This window comes from Rattus norvegicus, chromosome 10 (genome assembly GCF_021556685.1).
Source record: "Rattus norvegicus strain SHRSP/BbbUtx chromosome 10, alternate assembly SHRSP_T2T, whole genome shotgun sequence".
Classification (NCBI taxonomy): Eukaryota; Metazoa; Chordata; class Mammalia; order Rodentia; family Muridae; genus Rattus; species Rattus norvegicus.
The window spans coordinates 100,374,711-100,394,947 of record NC_141543.1 but is presented as its reverse complement, the minus strand read 5'-3'; positions in this window follow the sequence as shown (position 1 = coordinate 100,394,947).

Genomic DNA, 20,237 nt, shown 5'->3' with positions numbered 1-20,237 from the left:
ACCTGGGTTTGCTTCCTGTTGCGGTTAAGTAATAAATAATAAATGTAGTCTTTTATCCCGCGCTAGCGCCGGCACCGTAGGGTCACATGGCATCTGCGGGATATTCTCATCTCAGCGGCAGCGGTTCTAGTGTGGCACCATGCCGCGTTACCCCTAGCTATCCTCTAGCCCCGGCGGTCTCTACGTGTTACGTGTCCCCGTCCCCGTACTCCCCCCCCCCCCCGCCTCGCCCAACCATGCTAGCCAACCTCTCCCCGCTGTCTCTCTGCTAACCCGGAACTCTCTGGTCTCTGCAACCCGGTAAAATCATGACTCTAGAGATCCCAGCAGCGGCTGGTCCATCGTGGCTCCCTGTCTCGGACTCTGCCCACACTCCCAGCGACGCAACGCCCCCTGGTAGTTATAGTATAAACTCACGACAACCCGTTAAAATCAAGACGCGATAAGCTGTAATTTAGCAATCAGACTTATATGCTAAATTCTCAATCCACAATAGGTCTACACAATAAACTCACAACCAATTGATAAAGATATAAACCGCCCACCCAGGTAAGCTGACCTATAGAAATCCATTCCTTAAGAAGAATTCATAACTACTTATGGTCATTTAAGACAACAGGATCTGGGTCATCCTTTTTTGCCTCCATGGTCCTTCTTTTTTCCTCTTCTCTCCCGCCCTAAAAAACTTTGTCCCCACCTTACTTCTTACTGTCCAGTCATGGGCCTTGACCCATCCTGTGCCAGTCCTCACCTGCACAAAGACATCAACCCTACAGGTTCCCAGCACTACATGTGCATGGATGTGGGCAAAACACTCAAATGCATAAAATAAAAATAAAATCTAAGTAAGACAGGTATGGTGCCGGGTGTTAATGACACTATGGATGCTAATAATACCGTCTTTGTATTAGAGGTGCAGGGACCGGTAGACTTATGGGCCTTGAAGACTGGACAGACTAGATTCCATGTCTAGGTGAGAGAAGCTGTCTTTGAAAAAACAAAGTTATATGTTACTGGAGGAAGAATACACCTAATGCCTCAATATACGTGGGTAAGCCTGTACAAACACCTGTACAAACACACGTGTGTGCATACACATTGTATGTGCACTTACACACATACATCATGATTCAAGATCCGGGCACCATGGCACACATCTGCAGGTTCAACCTACAGAGGAAGAAGTGGGAACACCAATATTTGAGGTCGGCCTGGGCTATATAGTGAGACCCTGTCTTAATGGCCCTGAGTAAGGACTGACTCAGAATATTAAAGCACTGCTGACATCCACCCATCGTAAGAAATTCGGTTCTTATGGAGGTCACAGAGAATGAGGTCATCCTTTGGACTCAGGTGTCACACACGGGACCACTGCTGCTAAACGCTCAAAGGGAGTCAGAAGGAAGCCAGCTACTAGAGGCAAAGACAGTTCGCAGGTAATGGACGGTTTTGGTGGCTCCCTTCTGGCAAAGAGCTACAAAACAGACCTCACAGAGAGAGAAGGCTTGCAGGCTCACGCTCCTCTCCCCTACCCCCTGCTTTTGCGCCTTTTGTCCCTTGACCTTTACAAACTTTAATTAACAGACTTTATTCTTTTGAACAGTTTAAATTCACACGCACACAAGGGTAGAAGCCGCAGCGTCCCTCTACTGAGCCCACCACTCTCCTTCTCTGTCACTCCCAGCTCGCAGTCCTGTGATAGCTTTGGGACAGATGGTACGTGTGGATGCACCGTCATTAGCTGGAGACCAGGGTCCCCATTAAGGCTCATGGTGCGCTGATAACTCATATAAATTTAATGGTTTATAGGAGGGTTGCTGTCCAAAACACACCTTGTGCACCATCAAGGAGTGGTGACAAGGGAAGGGTACTGAGAGGTAAATGCAAGCAAATAGTAAGATGTGTGTGAAAATGTTGTGATAAAATCCATTATTTCATGAATTTGCTAAAATGTTAATATTATAAATACATACAAATGTTTTGGCTCTCTTACCTGTTTGTACTTCTCCAGCTCTTGACAATGCCTGATCTCTGTGTGTTTGTGTGTGTGTGTATGTGTGTGTGTATGTGTGTATGTGTGTATTTGTATGTGTGTGTATGTGTGTGCATGTGTGGTGTGTGTGTGCATGGTATGTATATGTGTGTATGTGTATGCAGGTGTATGCAGTATGTGTGTAGTATTGTGCAGCTGCATAAGTTCGTGTGTGTGTGTGGTGTTTGTGATATTTGTGTGTGTATATGGTGTGTATGGTGTATGTGTGTGTGTTTGTGTGTGTGTGATGTGTATGGTATGTATATATGGTGTGTATGGTGTCTATGGTGTTTGTGTGTGTGTGGTGTGTATGGTGTGTGTGTGGTATGTATGGTGTATATGGTGTGTATGTGTATCTTGTGTATGGTGTGTATGGTGTATATGTGTATGCATGTGGTGTATGTATGGTGTGTGTGGTGTGCGTGGTGCATGTATGTGTGTATGGTATGTGGTAGGTATGTGGTATGTGGTAGGTATGTGGTGTGTGTGTGTATAGTGTGTGTGTGTGTGTGTGTGTGTGTGTGTGTGTGTGTGTGTGTGTGTGGTGTGTGTGGGGGCGAGTGTATGTGCAACTGTCTGTGGAGACCAGAGGTAACAGTGGGTGTCTTCCTCGATTGCTCTTCACCTTAAAGTTTTTGAGTCAGGATCTCTCACTGATTCACTAGGCTGTGTGGCCATTTAACTCTACCTTCTCCTTCCCAGATCCAACCACATTCAACTTTCTATGTGGACACCAGAGATCAGAACCCAGGCCCCACTCTGGTACAGGAGGCGGGCTCTTTACTAAGTAAGCCATCTCCCAAGAACTTTTCCTTGCCTCCACTATTTTGCCTTCTCTAGAACGTCAGAAAGAACTCGGGTTTGTGTACTATGTCGCCTATGTTCAGATTGGCCTCTTTTAAGTGAACAATATGCATCTTGTCTTTGTATGGCTTATCAACTCATTTCTCTTTAGCAATGACCATGTGACCTTTTGATGTGGGGCAGAAAACCCTGCAGGCTAGGCTCCTACTTGCCACCATCTCCTGGAAGCTGGGGGTGCTAGAGGCTCAGAAGTAGAAGTGTGCTGGCCAGACCTTCTTCAACAGTGATGCAGTTGAGTCAACCGCCCACCAGCTGCAAGGTGCCAAGGGGATGTGACAGATGTTGCGAAGGGTGTACTAAAATGAGAGGTAGGAAAAGCAACATCAATCGCCTGCCCACATCTTGTTAGTTTGTAGCAATTGGTTTGAGGAGGAGGAGTGCCTGGGAGATCCTTCAGAAGGACACATTCTCCCAGGAGCTGGGGAGACTCAGCCCATTTCATGCTTTTTATGCAAGCAGGAAGATCTGAGTTCTGTCTGACAGAGGCGGCATGTGTGTGCCCCTGTAACCTAGCGCTTGGGAGACAGAGGCAGACAGTTCTAAATCACTGGGGCTTCCTGGCCAGCCGGCCTAGCAGAATCAGAGAGCTCCAGAAAAGTCCTTTCTAAAAAAAATAGAGAAGGGAGTGATTGAGGAAGAGACCCAATACGATGCCGAGTCTCCATATACATGTGCGTGAACATGTTCACATGCATGAACGAAGACATATCCTTGAACCCATTAGACCCTCCGCCCTCCCCCTGTAGGAGACACAGCCTGTCACCTGAATAGCACAGACACAATGGGACATGATGAACCCTCCTAGACTCTGCCATGTGTTACCCTTTCCTTAAAACCAAGCAAGGAAAACGAAATCTCAAAGGTGAAAGATCACTCCCTGACTGCCTTAAATCAGCATGGCTGAGGCCAGCGGGCCGTAACAGCTGCCCTACTGCCTTCTGCCGTCCTCCATCAGTAAACTGTGTTTCAGAGGGACCAGGCAGCATCTGGACACCCCCAACCCAGGCAGGATCAGTTTGATCTCATCTGTCCCACTCCCCCAGGGCCAGGACAAAAGTGTCACTCTGCGTGTGACACAGTGGCCTGATTTGTTCTCACCCCTGCAGTCCCTGTCAATGACTCTCAACTTCCCGGCCTCGTTTCTGCTTTCTTCTTTGGCTGACGTTATTTATTGCAGCGAAATGAACAGAGAAGCAAGCCTTGGCCCTCAGGAGGGCCATTCGCCCACAGGAATTCGTCCACAGTTCTGTGGAAACCGAGCAGCCTTGAGGTGTTCGTTCCTTCATGCCGCTGGGCTCCAGAGAACTGGGGTGCAAAGAATTCCTGCAGAAGCCACCAAAGGAGCAGCATTGGAGTGGAAGGAAGAAAAATGGAAAAAACAAAAAAGAAGAAAAAAACACACATAGACTACCAGAAGAAAAAAACCACCATTTGTTACCATCTGATAGTTCTTCAGCAAAGGCTGGACGCCATTGCTTTGAAAGTCCGCATTTAACAATACCGGGGACCCCACGCCTGTGTATCTCAGGCCTAACTCATCTAAAGCCCAAACTACAAAGGTCTCTGATGTTTCTTCTTCCAGACTTTTTTTTTCCTTTCCACGATATGAACTTTCTTATGGCCCCCACTTTCCAAGAACCTGTCCTCCTCCGCGTCTCTTTCTTGCTGAAGCTGCAGATGTACAACTGAGGTGGTGTGAAGGAAGCTAATTAAACTGCAGAGTCTCTGCGGGGAGGCAGGGAAGGCCCCGCAGAGCGCGAGGGGTGATTGATTTGCACTGTCACACGGCTCTGCTGGGTGTCATAACTTAGTGACAAACCATGGATTACAGTGGCCCAGACTAACTCGCTCCCTTTGTTGTGCGGCAGACTTCAAAGCCGTCAAGCATATTAGTGTTTTTAATAAGTAGTTAGGTCAGGTCTATCTTACAGTTCAGACTTACTTTTCTGTACCACAGAAGATATTAGAGTTAAGGGGTGGGGGTGAGGGAAGGAGCCAAAATTTATTAGCAGGATGAAAAAAAATGAAGTATGATATAATAAACTAAAATAAAATAAAAAGCTGTCCTATAATGAGAGCAGGCTCTTTGTCGGGGTGTTGGAGATTTTTGCATTATTTGTCTAAACCACATGGCAGCCTGCTGTGGAAAACCATACCTTCCAGAAATTAGATTTTCTCCCCCGGGGGAAAATGACTCCCAGAACTTTACTTCTGCAAGGAGAGAGAGAGAGTTCATAAGCAAAGGGTTTCATTTTAATCAGCACAGGAGTCTGGGAGGGCCAGGGTGGTGTGTTTGTGAGTGAACATCCTGTTCTCAGCAACTAGGATCATAAAACAGGGGCGGATGGTCTTATCTCTGAAGTGCACATCTCCCCGAAGGCAGCTGCAGTGGGGGTTGTTTACCTTGGGGGTATTTACCTGCAGCCACAGAACATACACCTGAGCATCACAGTGAGGTGGTAGGCTAAAAGGCTCCCCTCTCTCATGCCGTGATGGCTGCTGTGGAGCTCATGGCTTCTCTGTGGACTGGCAAAGGTCTCTGGAGAATGCTACTGGGGTCAGGCCACAGTGAAATGCTTCAGTTGTCTTTGAGAGATAGAGGTTCTAACTAGGAAAGATTGCATGTGTGTGTGTGTGTGTGTGTGTGTGTGTGTGTGTGTGTGCATGTATGTAGGTTAGAGGAAGATGTTGAATGTCTTCCTCAAATTCTCTCCATCCAATTTTTTGAGACAGAGTCCCTTACTGAACCCAGAGGTTGACCAGTTGGCTAAGCTGACTAGGAAGCCTGTGAGAAACACTCTGTTTCTGTCTCCCAGGGTTATGCTCAGGTACGGTTACTATTTTCTTGAGATGGCACTCCTAACTCTAGGCTGGTTCTCAATTCCTGGGTTCATGCATGCATTGCCCTAGCTTCCCAAGATTCTGACACTACAGGCATACACTACCTGGGCTGGAGCCCTGGCAAGTTTAAGCATATGGGGCCTCTGGTCACGGCCATCATTACACCCGATCTCAACAAAGGAGATCCCACTACATGCTTAGTGAAAAGTTCAAAGACACAGTCATTCTGTCAGCCTCTCTGGGCTTCATTTCTTCATTCCACATAACTGAAGACAATCTGTCTTCCTCTCCCATCAAGTTATGGCCGTATAATAAGACAATGCTACAGGAAACGGTTCGCAAATTCCCTGGCACTATGAAATCCAGTCAGAAAATGAAAACTCCCCTGCACACTTTATGCACACAGTTGAAGACAGCCTGACCTTAAAGCCCCTATGGGGGCACTCAAAAAAGATTTCATCTCCAGAAGTAAGTTTACTAAGACTCATCTCGGTTGATGCTCTGTGTAAAGTCCATTTGGAACCAGAAGTAGCAGTGAATGCCTCTCATCCCAGCACCTAGGAGGTAAGGTAGGAGGACCAGAAGTTCAATGCCATCCTTTACTACTTAGCAAGTTTGAGACCAGCCTAGGGTGCATGGGACTCTGTATTAAAGTCAAAATAAAAGTGGGGCCAAGGAGGTGGCTTGATTGGTAAAGTTCTTGTCACTTATGCCTGAGAACCTGGTTTTGGAACTCTAGCACTCACTTGAAAAGTTGGGTGTGCTAACATCTGGCTGTAATCCCAGTCGAGGGAGGTAGAGACAGGAGGATCCCTGGTGTTCACTGTCTACTTAGTCTAGCTGATCGGGCACACTCCAGGTTTAGCAAGAGACTCTGTCTCGACACATAAAGTAGAAAGCAATTGAAGAAGGCCAGTTACATGGACTCCCTGGCCCCCCATGCACTAGTATACCCTTGTCCATTCACGCACACTAACATAAGACCCATTTGCAGTCAACAGTGGCCTCTGTTTCTCTCTTCGTACATGTATGAATCTGTATTCCTCCCCAAATCGTTATGAGCAAAACAAAGCAAACCACAAAACCCCACCACCAACCACAATGAAAAAGTACAGTTGTAGTCTCTTGCTTACCGTTCAGAATTAAAATGCCAGGATGATCCAGCTAAGATAGGCTACGGTAAAAACAGTAAAACGTAAAGACAAAGATGCCAAGAGCTCCCCTTTAGGGGGTCGCAGCAGGCTGCCAATAAAGCAGCAGCCAGCAGAGGAGGGAGACATGAGGAGATAAAGGTCCCAGAAACACAGTGCTTAGAAAGTGGGACCCGACCCCAGTATCTTGCTTCCTGCTATGCAGAGCCCCGTGACAAGTCAGAAACCCTATCTGTTTTCAGGTTGAAGACGATCCCCCTCTGTCTGGGTATCAGCCCCAATACATTACTCTTGTATATCCTTGTATATCCTCTGGGAACTGGCTCTAGTATCTGTCAAAGATACCCAAAGCCAGACATGCTTACAGAAAGCCCTTATAAGCATCGGTGGATTGGCACAGAGCCTACATGCAGCCTCCTGTGCACTTGACGTATCTCTAGGTTGCAGATAGCACAGAGCACACAGTAAGTGGCATAGGAACTGCAGCCGGGCTGCACTGTTCTAGGGGAACAGTGATAAGGAAAGGTACCTGCTCAGTGTAGACATGACTTTCACAAGTACTTCCTAGAGCTGGGGAGATAGCTAGGTCAATAATGTAGTTTCCTGTGCGAGCAAAAGCATCCGAGTTTGATTCCCCCAAAGCCCCTTTAAAAGGCTGAGTGAGGCATTTGTAACTCCAGTAGTGAGCTTATGGAGAAAAGCAGGTTTGTTCCCTCCCTAACCTGGACCCCGCTGCTCCAGCAGTCTAGCCAAACAGTGTAAGGTGCCAGGCCAATTTCAGACCAGTGAGAGACACAGTGGAAAGGAGGAGAGTGTCTGAGGAGCAACACACATGGCCTCCACACATGCATGAATACGCCCCCTACCCTTTTGTTGAATCACCAGATGGGAAGCCCGTGACACGTGACATGGAGGGCTGAGTATAAATGCACAGTGGCCTTGCTTCCATAGAGTCCCACTCAGAGCGTTCCATCCAGACTGTCCAGAGAGTGCGTCCCGCCCAGGGTGTTCCCTCTGCCTGAAACCAAACGCTTCATTGTGTGTTCATCCTTGTTCATCTGAATTAAGTCTACATCGAAGTTGAGATGGACATAAGGTTAGAGCACTTATAACCAAGACTGATAACCGGAGCTGAATCCCCAGGACCCACAGGGTGGTGGGAGTAAACAGACTCCAGGAGTTTGACTTCCGGTTTCCACGCGTGTCCTGTGCTGTAAGCAGCATGTCTGTCTCCCCCAAAATGGAATTCAAACACTTCTATGTTCAAGGCTTTGTGGCACAGGCACTCTGTCTTGGTTCTTTGGGAGGCTGAGGCAGGAGGATTGACCTGCTTGGGCTATTTAGACCCTGTCTGAAAAACAGATGTAAAGGGAGCTGCAGATGAAGCTCAGTGGTAGATCACTTGTCTGGCATTTATGATCCTGGGCATGGATGCATTTATGGTCTTAGGCTCAATCCTTGGAAAACACACACACACACACACACACACAGACACACACACACAGACACACACACACAGACACACACACACAGAGAGAGAGACACACACACACACACAGACACACACACACACAGAGACACACACCACACACACACACACACACACACACACACACACACGCACGCACGCACACACACACGCATGCACAGAGGAATTTACCATTACTTTTAACAAGCCGACAAGTCTCCTGTATGGTGATTACAGAAGGCAATCAGGAGCCCACCTGGGCCTGAGCTCCTCACGGTCAGGATGGAGAAAGTTGTTAGAGTGACGTCTCTCCGTGGGAAACCCTGTGTCTTATCTGGAGAGGTTGCACCTGCTCTTAGCACACTGCGCCACAGTTCCATCCCTGGGAGTTTACTTTGGAAACAGTCCCACAGGTGCACCAGGAGACAGGGACGGCGCTCTATGATCCCCGACAGGAATGCAGAGAGAACTGCCCAGACATGCAGCTACCTCAGAAGGGACAGAGGGCGGGGTTTTAATACAGAAGAATGTCAGTGTGTTGATTTTTAAAGATGTATTAATTTTTAATATTTTAATTAATTATTATTTACTTTTATTTCACGTGTATAGGTGTCTTGCCTGCATGTGCGTCTGTGTACCGCATGCACGCAGTGCCTGAGGAGGCCAGAAGAAGGCATTGGGTCTTCTAGAACTGGAGTTACAGCTATGAGCCACCACATATGTGCTGGAACAGAACCTGGGTCCTCTGAGAAAGCAGCAAGTGCTCTTAATCGTTGAGCCATTTCTCCAGTCCCTTAATACATAAGAATTTTAATAATATAAGAAGTAGAGGCTGGAGCGGGGAGCGGTAGCTCAGTGGTTAAACTTGTGCAAACCTGAAAATCCATGCTTAACCCCAATAACAAACCGTGGGAGGAAAAACTGACTCCTGAAAGTTGTTCTCTGTCTTACACACTCACACTGTCGTAGCCACTCACTCCCACCCCCACCCCAAACAATAACAGCAACAGTAAATGGCTTTAAGTACATTTAAATAAATACTACTGTTTTGAGGAAATGACTGAGCATTCTCTTTTGTGTGGAAGGGAAGTGGTCCAGGTGGATAAGACTCAGAGAGCTGGCACACTGTAGATACGGGTCAAGGTATGAGACTACCCACGGTCTTGGGGTCCTTACGTCATCAGCACGACCTGGCAATAGCCGGGTGGACACTTACTAAAGGCCAAGAGATTCCAGCCCAATGCTCACACCACTGGCTTCCTTCCTTCTACGTTCCTCTGAGAAACGGAATGAAAATGGATCACAGAATGGATAGACTGAGGCCAGCTGAGCTCTGGGCGTCCTCCCGCACCTTCAAATTCCAACATGCACTGTGCGTTTCCTACGTACAATGTCCTATACTCAGACTCCTCAGACAGAGTAGGGGTGCATGGGATGGGGCGGGGGTGGCAGGTAGGCAGTGGGGCAGGTACAAGGAAGGAGTGAGAAGGAGCAAGAGGTGACCCATGGTGACTGCCTGCTCCTTTGACTGTTAATGGGTAAGTATCTGTGTAAATGAAAGACGAGCACATGATCAGGCACCTCTCATCTTCACATTCTTCGGAGAAGAAACAGAGGAAGATGTACCACTCAGATACATATCTCTGTCTGAAAAGTCACCTCCCCATGAGAGACCGGAAGTGAGCACCAGTCACTGGCCAATGCCCCCACTGCTCATTCTCTGCACAGAACTTAACAGTGTCTCATTTTTATAATTTGTTCATTTGTCGCTGGTCTCCCTCACCCTCTGGCCCACAACTGCCCCTATTGCTTGTGTAAATAAAACTTTATTACTTTAGCACTCACATTCATGAGAGATCCTATGCTCTGCCCACAAATTAGGGCTCTGTTTGGATAGTAAACCCTTCATCAACCTCACAGCTATCTGCAAGACATTTTTTTTTCTTAGTTTATCCAGTGCCCAAGCCATCAGCAACGGCGGTTATTCCAAAAAGCATAACGACAACATGGAGGAATGAGGGGCCAAGAGAACGTTCTGCTCAGATTTAAGACTCAGACCAGTGGAACTACTCAGAGTGGGAAAGAAGGGAACATCCTTCAGGATACTGGTTTAGGCAAGAATATTTTTATATGGCCCTAAAAACATGGACCACAAAAGCGAAAAGTGGCAGAAAAGAGCCTAGTTAGTTTAAAAAGCTTCCGTGCAGAAAAGAGAAAACCAACAGGGTGGAAAGACCACCTACTGAGTGGGAGAAAATATTTGCGAGCTATTTATCTACAAGTGACTAATATCAAGAAGCTCTAAGGAACTAAACAACTCAACAGAGAATAGGCAGATGACTCGACTAGACAGTTTTTAAAAGGGAATAGAAGATTAGCCAACAAGGATATGGAGAGCGGTAAAAGCTGAATATCACTAATCACGCAGGGATGTGACACAAAGCGAGTGTGACTTTATCTTGCTGTTGTCAACTGGGCCAAAACCAAACCAAGAACAACAAATGTCGGTGAAGCTGGAAAGAGTCCATGGCTCTTGGGCACAGCTGCTGTGTATGAATACTAACTAGTAAAGCCATCTTGGGGCAGCATACAGAGGTCCTTTCAAATACTAGAAAGAGGGGCTTGCGAGATGGTTTAGTGGGTAGGAGTGCTTGCCGCCAAGGCCAACGGCCTGAGTTCAATCCCCAAGTTTCACAGTACGGAAGGAGAGAGTGGACTCCTTGTTGTTCTCTCACCTCCACACCTGTACTCTGTGTGTGTGCCTCCTTCTGTATAAATAACTGTCATAAAAATACATAAAAACCTAGAAATAGAATTGTCCCTGAGATCCCACTACCAATTTATGCTCAGGAAACGGAAGCCAGTATGGACATTTCAAACCGTCTCATTTGAAGTTGTCCTCAGGCCTCACCAGAAGGCCTACTCCTGTGTATCTGGAATTTATGCAAAATTATGTGGCTGTTCTCTCAGAATTTTTGTCTATTTGTTTGTTTAATTCCACGAAGTGCTTTTCTTTTTTTTAAATTAATTTTAAGCTAGCATACAACATCGCGGGCTTCCTTAAGGTATTTTCACTCGCGTGTTATATATACATTGTTGCAGTTCACTTCCCATCCCTGTGCTCCCTGCCCCCACTCTGGCTGCTCCTCTTGCTCCCTCCCCACCCCCGCCCCATAGTTTCCCCGTCGGCTTTCATGCCATCTGTATCCCATTACCTCTCTTTCCCATCCCCTAAAATTTCTTCCACTGTCCCATGATCCTTTTGTAGTGACACCACACCACACCACACCACAGACACACGCACACGCACACGCACGCATACACATACGCCCACAAACACATGCATGGGCACACACACAGAGGCATGGCACATGTGCACACACAGAGGTGCACATGCACACACATGCACACTTTTTGAGACAAAAATCTCATGTATCCCAGGCTGGCTTCAAATTTGAGAGATTGTAAAGGATGACCTTGAGCTCCTAAGCTTCCTGCCTCTACCTTCCAAGTGCTGGGTCACAGACCTGTGCTAAAGTTTATGTGGTGCTAGGGCTTGAACCTAGTGCTTCCTGCATGCTCGGCAGGTACTCTCCCGACTGAGAACGCCCTTCCCTCTGTAATTTTAAATTTAGGGTGTGCATATGAGAGAGAGTGCGTGCGTAGTCTGTGTCTAGGGCTGGCTTATCGTTTAAAAATGATTTTCAGCTTGATCCGTTTTCCTGCAAACGTCCTGATTTCCTTTTCCTCTGTGCTGAATAAAATGTCACTGTGTGTGCACACCTCGCTGTCTTTGTTCATCCGCTGATGAATGTCTAGGCTGGCTCCTTTCCCTAGGTACTGTGAATAGCACAGCAGTAAACATGGATGTGCAGAGAACTCCATGCTTCGCTGATTTACAGTCCTTCGGGTCTACACCCTGGGAATCCAGGCGAGTCTGATTTCCATTCTGATGTGCAGGTTTGCACTCCGACCGTCAGTGAGGGAAGGTCCTTTCCCTCCTTCCTCACCTCTTGCCAGCCTTTGTTACCACTTGTTTTGGTAACAGCCATTCTGACTAAAGGGAGATGGGATGGCAAAGCAATTTTAATTCGCATCTCCCTGATAGCTAAGGATATTGAAGGCTGTTTTAAAAAAATTCTTTTAGCTATTTTCCTTCAACTTCTCCTCCTCTTCCCCCCTCTTCCTCCTTACGTTCTCCTGAAATTTTCAAGACAGGCTCTTGTTATACAAGCACAGATGGGTCTAGAACTAAATATGTAACTCGGGCAGGTCTTGAACTCGTGACACTGGGTTTTATTTTTATCCCTTTCACCTTCCTCTTCCCTCGAGCACTCAGAAGCTTCCAGAGAAACCTCGGGAGTGGCCTATTTGTTTAAGTTCCAAAAGCGACAGTGTGCTGTCTCTCTGGGTGTATGCTTGCCTGGGAGTGACAACAGCAACCATGGCTAATGTTTCTATCCCTTGGGCTTCCATAAGGAGAGTGGCAGCCCTGCAGTGTCAGCCAGACAGCTTCATCCTCCCAGAAGGAGCCAAGCAGAGATCAGCCAGTGTTCTTACCAGCTGGAGAAGGTCCTCGCTCCTAAACCAGGAAGCTCATAAAAAGGTCTTATCTCTGGGTAGCCCGTGCCTCCCCCAGTTTCCACCTGCCTGGCGCTTGGGAAAGAACAACAAAGGGGTGTCAAGAACAATGGCCATCTGTGAAGCTGAGCCTGCTTTGCAGAGCCATGGGAACCCCAGGTCTCTATCCTCCCTTTCCCCGGCTCCGGGGGCCAGCCAGCTTCCCTGGGAGACCAGGCAGGCTCAGTGCCATTTGTGCTCCCCAGCTTGTGACTCAGCCACATCCTTTTAAAATATTCTCTTGATATTCTCTTAATGAATGCCCTCCTCTTTTGTTTTTTTTTTTTTTCCTTAGAATCCTCCCGAGGTCACAATTATAGAAACACCCCCTTCTCCCTCTGTCTCCTACCACTAAAGCCATTGTCCTGTGCATTCCAGTGAGTTTGGTTTCTGCTTTTATGAATGGGGGTCTCCCAGACCCCAGCAGATCCTGCAGGCAACCCCATCTTCACCAGCACTAAAACCTGGTCTGATTTTACTTTTGCCATTAGCCTATCCCAGTGGTTTTGTATATATTTTATCATTAATTTGAGATACATCTAGATGAATAGTTCTATTTTAAAGAAACCAATGAGCAGATTTGTCTGAGGCCAATATTCACTATTGGCTGAGAGAGGAGCCAAGACTCCTGACCCCTGGCCCAAGACCTCTCCCTATTCTGCCGTCTCAGGGACATTGCTCAGACTTCTGGTCCTATCCTATCTGTTCACAGCGCACACCACTGAAACTGAACAGGACCGTGTCTCATAAAGAGTATAAATCGGATACAGAAGTTGCTTCCCATGGTTAGATACTTCATTGGTGGCCACGCTCAGATAAGGTTGTGGGGCTGGTCCCTAACTTGGACTCATTAGAGACCCTTCCTCTGTTCCTGGGCTCTCAACTCAGCCAGCAGAGATGGGAGCATCTCTCAGCTAAGACATCAGATATTGGAGTGCTACTCAACCAAGACACTGGGAGGGACACTTTAGCCAGGACTTTGGGAGGAAAACTATTCAACCAGGATACTCGGAGGGACACTATTTGGCCAGGACACTGGGCTAGAGCATCATTCGGCCAGGACACCAGCAGGAATCACCATTCAGTTAGGACACTGAGCAGCTGAGTTGGAAACATGAGAGAAAAAGAGAAATTGCTGGTTTGGGTCTGGGCTTTACACTTTGACAGAAAATACAACGGGCACTCCCGAGTCCTGTCGGTTCCTCTCCAAAGTAACCCAACGCTCACGCCCCAACGAATCTAGGCTCTTGAAAGCAGAGTTTCAAGGCTAATTGTCCAGCCTCTCTTCTACCAGAATGGTGACCCCAAGTTCTTTCAGATGGAGACCTGAATGCTACCACAAATACAGAAAAATCTGTTTCCTAACAGAGAAAAGCCCTATCGTTTTAACACAGACATAGACAGAAGTCACATACACACAGAGTGGGAAAGACATATATTCACAGAAACATGCACACTGATAGACACACAGAGAGACACAGGTGGATAGACACACGCACGCACGCACACACACACACACACACACACACACACACACACACACACACACACAGTGAGGAGGGGAGGACTGACATACACTCATTCCTGACAGTCGGTGTCTTAAATAGTAACCGTGAATGTCCTTGATTCGAAGGTTAGAGCCTAGTCATTGTCCCCTCTGCTTTGTTTACAACTGGCAAACGTGCTGAAGGGCATATATAGGAACGCCATGGCCCAAAGCATGAACTAAGGTTTTATTTCATTTACTTATAGATGTGTGAGTGGTGGATGTGTGTGCATGGATGTGTGTACATGTGAAGGCCAGAGGAGGGTGTTGAATGTCCTGTTTCAGCTCTCTTCATGTTATTAGCCTGATACAGGGCCTCGCACCAACCCTGGGACTAGGCTGGCAGCCAGCAAGTCCCAGTGGTTTTGTCTCCAGGTTTACAGGCGCATGCGTGGCTACGCCCAGCCCGTTTGTTTTCAAATGTACGATTGCTGAGGATTTGAACTTGGGTCCTCGCACTTGTGAAACCAATGATCTGACTCAGTTAGCCATCTCCCCATCCCCTGAAACAATGTCTTATTTTTTGACACAGGGTCTGACTGTCTAGGCCTAGCTAACCTGGAGTTCACTATGTAGTTCGTGATCACCATGAACTCAGACCACAAGGGATAGAATTAAAGGTTTATGCCAACATGCCCAGGCTGTACCAACATTTCAGAAAGATCCCAATCAAGGTCTTTGGAGGGAGTTCTTCCCCCACCTTCCTGTGGACAGCAGGTCCTGAGCTGTCTCTGGTGACTTCAGTGGGAAGCCCACCGTAGGTCTCCTTGAAGGTTCACTTCCTCACAGGGATGATTCTCTTTTGTGTCCCCACAGAGTCAGAGTCATATGGGAAAAGTCAAACTTCATTGTCCTCTAATCCAATGAAACAATGAAAACACAGAGCCGGGCCCATGGACCTGTGCTTACTTTTAAGTTGAGGCAGGACTCCTCCTGTCTCCCTTAATAGTCTCATATTAAAAACAGATGTCTGCTAAGGTGGTCCAGGGGCCACAGAGGGCATCACCCTTTACTGCCCCACCCCAGCTCTGCTTTTCCTCTCATCTCACATGAAAAGGGAGAGCTGTCTCTAACAAGGCTCTGCCTGGGATCTGGCACTTACACTGGGGAAGCGTACGCGGGAGAGCCGAAACCCCATCCACAGGAAAGCTTGCCTGTGAATATTCCTAATATCATTATCTATAACAGCTCGGAAGTAGAGTCGACCTCCATTTCTACCAAATGACTATCAACTCCTAACAACTGGTCCATTGTTTATCAATGGATACCCAGACGAAGAAATATTGTCCGACCATCCAAAGGAAGGAAGTGTTAACTCAGGCTACACTGGGGATGAGCCTTCACGGTGTAAGAGAAATGATGGTTACAGTTCCCAGACACGCGCTGGTTATCAAGACTCTTAGTTCTACATGTACTATGCTTCTCAGCCCTGCCTCTGAACCTACTGGCTGTGCCATCTGACCGTGGCTGTCCGTTATCATCTGTGGCTCCTTCAAGCACCCTCTCACCAATGTCTACTTCTGCCCCCTATCTCCTTCCTGCTCTGGCCATTCTCACCCTGCCCCACAGCTCCTTTAGTTCTTAGTGGCCCATGTCAGCACACTGGGTTCTTCCCTCTGTTAGAACAGCATAGAGGAACTGAGGCACACGCAGGAATGTTCAGGAACTGGGGTCGCAAATGGGATTGCCCAGGAGCGGACATGGTCTCCCATGAGGGGTCAAATCCCGCCATCTGGCACCACTGGGTGGGTTTAAACCAATCACAGTCTCACGTCCTGTCATGTAATCCCACCATCATGAGAAGGGCTCACTTCTGGTCCATGTGGAAATTGTTCACTGACGCTTGTAATTTGGGGGAGGGGGACAAAGGGTCTCAAACAGCCCTGACTAAGGTTGTGTTTTTGGGAACCAGGACAACCAACATTCACAACATCTATTGGGTGTTCCACACTGCCAGTGCTGGCCTGGGACAGTCTGACTAACTCTTAAGACTCAAGGCAGATCAGGCAATAGAAGGAAATCTAATCACTGATAATCAGAGAGTTCGATCACCCATCCTTGGTGTTACTGCTGATTTACATAAACCACATGCATAAATCTATCATTAGCACAAGCAATGATTTTAACCATGTTCTACACCCGCCAAAGAGGAAGTGAGTACCGACGAGTCTCATGCACACATTCCTTGGTCCTTTTCTCAGACTACAGCTCCCCACTTCCTTTATAGACCTGTCCTGTCCCCCAATACACCTTCTGCATAGGATTGTGGTGGCCTACCCTAGACTCAAGAAAAACTTGACATTCCAATATGGTCAATCAGAGAGCCTAGTCCCTGAACTACAATGATCTGTCTTGGGGTGATTTGTGATCCAGGCTAGCCCAATCAGAGTCCTTTTGTAGGACCTGATTGACTTACAAGCATTGAGAGGTTTACTTTTTCTTTGCCTCTGGGGCTGTTGGTACACAGCTCTATTGCTCTGTTCCTGTTGTGTAAGGGATATTTCTTGAACAACAGGCAGGGATGAGGCCAGTGTGTAGAACAAGACAGACGTGAAGGGCTAAGTTTGGGAGTGAGGAAATCCTGGCAGTGTTTAAGTTTCTGGATCAATTCAAACCTGTAGTCTGTGCCATCGTCTCTGTGGTTTCTTGTGTAATGTTAAATGTTGCTACCTCAGTAGTTTAAGTATGTTCTATGGTTTGGCTCCAGTTTGTCCCTCAGAGATTGATGCGTTGGAATCATGGGCCTCAGAGTGATGTTACTCAGACGTAGGAGAACTCAAAGAGGTGCATTCTATCAGGAGGTGTTACCTTCAGAAGGGATTAATGCTAAAGTTATGAAATGAATTAGTTATCATGAAGAGCAGGCTTGACCTAGGAATCCTGCTGGCTTTGCTGGATATTCTCTCCCTCTTACATGTTCCCACCACAGTGTCATCTGCCATGTTTTGATGCTGCCAACACAGCTAAGCTGAAGCCAGCATCACATTCTCAGTCTTCCAAAACTGTGAGCTAAAGAAACCTCTTCTCTTTACAAAGTAGCAAGCCTCGGGTATTTTGCTACATTTATGGAAGACAGACTCATAGTCTGGGTTGCTTCCTTACAATCAAGACAACCTCGAGGACATCAGGGATTTAGAGTAAACGCTCATCCCCCCACCCCCAAGGTAGAGCTGGGGCGCCTGGAACAAACTTTACAGCATCATTTTAATCTTTTCCGTTTGGGAAACAGTTGCGGAAAAGATGAAGGGCTCGCTGGTACTATATGCTGAAGAAAAGGAAGGAAAGATGATTGGGAAACTGGTCCCCTTATTGTCATTACATAGAAGCTATGGAAGACTCAAGGGTCACCATCTCCAAACAGCAGGTCTTCAATCCCATTTGACAGGACATAGACAAGAGAAGAAAAGCACACGATTCAGACAGGGAACCCAATCAGGGATGGAAAGAAAGACCTTGACCCCCCTCTCAATGCCCCATCAAACCACCTGTGCATCCAAACAGGAGCCCAGGGTCCCAGTGACATCAGGAAGCTCCTTCAGGCGTATCCTTCCTTCTTCAGGTCTCTTTGGGTCTCTCAGTCCATAAGTAGCTAATTCCTGGTCTTTCCAAAGCTCTCCTTTGCATTTAAAGTCAAAATGTAGTGTACCGGTGTCTTCTGAGTCTGAGGTAGGGGAGGTCACGGAGGTCAGCGGGCCTTTTCGTACAGAGAAGGAATAAGCACACAAAGCTGTGCAGAAATGTGTTGTGTGCGAGCACACACGGAGCTGATGGTTCCCTGACTTAATCCACTTTTCAGCTCCACTGTGCAAGATCACAGGAGAGAGCTGGGCAGTGCCTCTCACCAAGGTCCTTTAAAGAGCACAAGCGCATTCCCCAAAGTTGGCCTTTGTAGTTCCCCAGGTCTGTTGTGCAGATTTCAACCAAGCTAATTACTGGTCAGCCAGCAGTCACTTTGAACTGGACTCACACCAGAGGCCCTCCAAGGATCTCATTGGCTAGGTGACTGTTTTCATCTGGTGCCTATTATGTTTACTCTCGGTAGAGGCCTCCTTCCTTCGAGTTCTTTTTTTTTTTTTTTTTTTTTTTTTTTTTTTTTTTGCTTGAGACAGAGCAGAGAGGAGAGCCTTCTAATTAAAGCAGCGAGGAGGAAGTCAAGAAGCCCTGGGAGGTTCTGACAACGTCAAGGGCAAGGAGGCTGTAGAGAAGCTAAATTTGGTGGCTGTGATTCATTTGAAAACAAAACCAAAGAGAAAGAGAGAGCATGTGGGGTGAGGATGGGCAGTCATTTCCTCCGTGCCTAACCACAAGGTCTCCATCCACCCCCCTGTCTCCATCAGAGCTCCCAACGGTGTCCTGTGTGGCCATTTTCTCAGCAGCAATGAGCGATGAGTGCTTACTGCATGGGTGTCGGGGAAACTGAAGGGTGGCAGAGATCGTCTGCTCTGCTAACTAAGAAAACTGTTTTATAAATAAGCAATGGGCAAATGCTTGAGGACCTAAGTTCAGACCCTCAGCTCCCATGTAAAGAGCAGGGCATATGGGTGTGTGTGTGTGTGTGTCTGTAACACGAGTCCTGGGGTAGGAGAACATGCTCACCAGCCAAATGACAAGCTCCAAGTTGAATGAGAGACTCTGTCTCAAGAATATAGTGGAGAAGCAACAGAAGAAGACGTTCTGACATCAGCCTCTAGCTAACACACGGACACACACGGACACACACACACGGACACACACACACACACATGGACACACACACATGGACACAGATACACACACAAAGAAATACACATCCAAATATACACATACACAAACATATACACATACACACAGACACAGAAAGGAGGGAAACACAGAGAGACACACAGACACATATATGCACACACGATAAACACGGGGGGGAAAGAGAGAGAGAGGGAGAGAGAGAGAGAGAGAGAGAGAGAGAGAGAGAGAGAGAGAGAAACAGAGGTAAAATACTGGAGACCTAAATAATGAATAATAGTGATGTTCCCCTCAGGATAAGTTAACATTAAAATATGATCTTTGTAATTTTTTCAGGGAATCAAATCTAGGGTCTTACATGTCCTAGGCATGCAAAGGCTGTACCAATGAGATACACCCACAGACTTTGGTCTTAATTTATGCATCAAAAACCTGGGGATGGTAGAAGAAAAAGTGGCTTCGCAAGTAGAAGTATAAATTAAATCAACTGGATTGTGTCTCTTAAATCTGACCAGTCCTGAAGTTCCAGTGTGATGGTCCCCAGCATCTAGCTATGTCTGAAGACGGTTTTTATTTCCGTGGTTGGGATAGGCACTCTGCGTAAACAGACCTGGCTGCTTCTGCATGGAGGCCAGGAGCACCGCTCATCACTCTACAGAGCACCTTTCACTCTATAGAACGGGATTCTGACCCTAAAGCTATTCAGCGTGGGAGTCCATAGTGTCAGTGTTGAGAAACCCCAAATGCAGGTTATGTGCACATCTATCATGAACTTTTGTGACAACTCTAACTCCCAGGCAGTATAGCCCCCTTCCCTCAATCATGGCCATGGGCCTCACTGAAGACTTTGGGTGCCTCCTCCCTTCATAACAATGCACCCCTACAGACTCATCGGCCAGAAAGAAGAGAACATTTTTGGTCATGATTCAACTTCATTCCAGTGGTTTAGTTCAAACGTGTCCCCTTAAAATTCATGTAATGAGGCTGGGGAGGTAG